This window comes from Portunus trituberculatus, chromosome 38, assembly GCF_017591435.1.
Source record: "Portunus trituberculatus isolate SZX2019 chromosome 38, ASM1759143v1, whole genome shotgun sequence".
Classification (NCBI taxonomy): domain Eukaryota; kingdom Metazoa; phylum Arthropoda; class Malacostraca; order Decapoda; family Portunidae; genus Portunus; species Portunus trituberculatus.
Genome location: NC_059292.1, coordinates 20,283,762 through 20,287,133, shown reverse-complemented (window position 1 = coordinate 20,287,133; position 3,372 = coordinate 20,283,762). Strand labels below are relative to the sequence as shown.

The 3,372-nt window shown below is 54.5% G+C and overlaps 1 protein-coding gene across 4 annotated transcripts in view; it reads left to right on the top strand.

Moving 5' to 3' along the window:
- The first annotated feature begins 609 nt into the window (after positions 1–609).
- The window catches only part of LOC123514795 (AF4/FMR2 family member lilli-like), a 74,075-nt gene continuing 71,312 nt past the window's right edge, over positions 610–3,372 (top strand). For all 4 annotated transcript variants that reach the window (XM_045272977.1, XM_045272975.1, XM_045272976.1 and 1 more), the window contains exon 1: positions 610–781. The gene's annotated coding sequence lies outside the window, so the exon portion shown is untranslated. The remainder of the gene's footprint in view (positions 782–3,372) is intronic.

Sequence of the window (3,372 nt, the reverse complement as noted above, 5' to 3'; positions counted from 1 at the left end):
AATGCGATCCACGGGGCTGCAAACATCTGCCCCAGCTGTCGCCAATTGCTATTACGCGCCCGGCGTGACCTGTGTGAGATATGGCGAGTGTACAATTAGAGGAGTCATGCTATGTGCACCCTATAAAGCCACATTGCTCTCCTACACGCAAATACCAGCCAGCAGCAGCAGCAGCAGCAGCGGCAGTCTTGGACGTGAGATCAATCCTCGAGTTTTCTTGTCTGTTTCGCACACTGCATGCCTCACACCACCGTCTGTCCTCATCCACATACTTTATTCACGCTGTTCCAGGAGGTTGCACACAATTTTTATTCCCTGATTGTTTTTGCCATTCCTTTTAATCTTGTTTGTAAACGTAGCAAGTCCATAGAAATATGTATTTGGTAACTGGGTACACACGAGCAAGGTCGCATTGCCAGACGCACAGTTCAGGGAAATCTTGCAACTCATTTTGGTCTATTGTCTGTTCCGTCCTTAACAGGTCCCCCCATTGTGTGTAGTTGGTGATTGCAAGTGATTTGAAGTACATATGTTAGAGTGTGGTGAGCATGTTGGTGGTATTACAAGATACGACAACTGTTCCAGGAATCTGGCTGCCTCATTGCGGTGATGCGGCGGCAGTGGTGAGTGGAAGTTGGTGCGGTGTCGTGTTGTGCCCCCGCGTGATGGTGGACTTTAATTGAGTCTAGGAAAACGGCCCAAAGAATCACTTGAAGTTTGATACAACACATTCTCAGGAAATACTTCACCCACAGGATAGCACTTGAGGTGGTGACATCAGGTAAGGACGCCATGGTTCGTCTTGTTTTGTGTTGTGTGTTACAGCTGATCCAGGGTAGCATGGTGCCTGGGGCTGCGGGGCGGGGCAGGAGCGTCCAGGGGCTGTTTCTGCCGCCTCTTGGGTAGGGAAGGGGCAGGCCGTGCCATGGGCGCCTCCATTCGCGTCGTGCCCGTGGGACGGCGGCTTTTTGAGTCTGTCAAGCAACTTTTTACCGGCCAGTGAAGGCCGTGCTGGAAGAGCAAAGGTTGTCACAGTACGCCTCGCGGGGCCAGGCGGGCCAAAAGGTCGGGTCGTGGCCCGACAGCCTAAGAGCATCGCATCATGAGAGGCATGAGCGTGGCTTGGCAGGGTAGGGGCGGCGGGCGGGCAAACAAACAAGCGGCAAGGTGGGAAAATGAAGGGCCACGTCGTTACCACTGCCTCGCGCACTGAAGAGGAATATCATTTGAGATTCATGGAATGAGGCGGTATTGCATGGCGTTAGTGTGTGATTCTGCCACGGCTCTTTGTGTGTGTGTGTGTGTGTGAGAGAGAGAGAGAGAGCGCCTCATGCACCCGACACACCAGGGAGACGCTCCACCCAGGCAGGGAGAGGCTAAAGCAGTTACAGACCCAGGCACGTGTGCAGGGTGCCGTTGTTACTGTGGATGCACCGAGGTGTTACGGGCCTGGCGTAGGCAGCAGCAGCAACAACAGCAGCAGTGTTGAGGCGCTAATGATGAGTGTAAACACCCATTGAGCGACGCGGCTGTCTTTGTTGGCTGGCTGAGTCTCTTAACCACCACGGCCAGGTGTTCAGGTGTTGATGGTGACGAGTGGCTGTGGCCGCGGTGGTGGTGCCTGGTGCTTGGTGCAGGGTGGTGGTAATCGGGTGGCGCTAAGTGGAGGTGATGGTGGTGGTGGTTGCTGAGAGAGGGAGGTGGAAGGGGGGCAGCAGCGGGCGACCCACAACGGTACAGTTTCCGGGTCGGGCAAGAGATCACGCCAGGAATGTCTCGCCTGCTGGAGGGAGCGGCCCTTGGGAGAGGAGAGAGAGAGAGGGAGAGGGGAGGATGCGGGGACGGAAGTGTGTGTGAGAAAGAGGGTGGATGGTAACTGGACTCTATGAGGGTGGGGAGAGAAGGGGGAAGTAGGGTGGCTGTCCCTAACCCCGGCGGGCATGGCAGGTGAGTGAGTCAGGCGCCCTCAATGCAGGTCACGGCTCGAGATGACACGAAGGATTCCTCATTGAAGAGAGGATGTCCGGCGCTGCGGCGTGAAAAGGAGGAGGATTAGAAGGGAGACTATAATGGTGGAAGAGCAGAAAGAAGAAAAAAATAGGGTAAAGTATGAGAAGATGAAGGAGGAAGACTGAATGAGTAGTGGAGGAGGAAGAACGAGAGTAAGAGTCGAAATAAATGCAGTTGAATTCAGCCACTCATCCCAGGACGGCTCCTCCAAACGGTAAATCTTTAATAAACAACGTTATCTTTAAATTGCACATCTCTTCATTACCTGAGCGTGGAGTGCAGTAGTGCAGCGGGGCAGGGGGATGGTTAAGGGGTGTTTGGAGGGGGAGAAGTGCTGCGCGGTGGGTCCACTCACAGCTGATTGGCGCACCAGGAGAGGCATCGGTTCGCTCCCTCGGGGTCGTTTCCGTCCCGACAAGGCCCCGCGGCACCGCTGACCCGAAACGGCGAGAAAGTTGGGGCCCTAGGGATGGAAGGTGTAAGGCGACGCTCTGGGCTTGTGTGTGTGTGTGTGTGTGTGTGTGTGTGTGTGTGTGTGTGATGCGTTCAAGGGGCGTGACTCGGTGGGGGCGTGGGAGTGAGCGGTGGGGGAGTGTAGAGGTTTGGGCGTGTAGGAATGCGGGGCTGAGGCTGGGGGCGGCCTACTCCCCCGCAGGATGCTAGGGCGGGGCGGCCACACGACAGCAAGCCACGCGCGGGTCAAGGACGTGAAGAGAGAGAGAGAGAGAGAGAGAGAGAGAGAGAGAGAGAAGAGAGAGATAGGAATAGAGAGAGAGAGAGAGAGAGAGAGAGAGAGAGAGAGAGAGAGAGAGAGCAAAATCGCACTGCGCTGAGAATTTAAGTGCAAGGTATGTCCGGTTCCCTCACACACACACACACACACACACACACACACACACACACACACACACACACACACACAGAGGCGCCTTGTATCTATCACCTGCAGCGTCTCCTTCAGGTAAAGCTTTCCCTCACCTCACCACCACACCGCCGCCCTCTCCAGCCCACCGGCGTGAAGGGAACACATTGTACCGGAGAGAGAGAGAGAGAGAGAGAGAGAGAGAGAGAGAGAGAGAGAGATGAGTATGATAGTGAGGGAGGAACAAGGAAGAGCAACGTCAGAGAGAGAGAGAGAGAGAGAGTAGGATTAAACCTATCATAAGGAATTAAAGAGGATTGAAGGATTCACTGAGGTGTAAGTTTACCTCTCACTCTTACTTCTCTCTCTCTCTCTCTCTCTCTCTCTCTCTCTCTCTCTCTCTCTCACGTTTGTTTGCGCAGGAAAATACAAACATGAGGGTGTGGAGGGAAATATAGTGGTGGTTAATAATGGTGGTGGTGGTGATGCTGGTGGTGGTG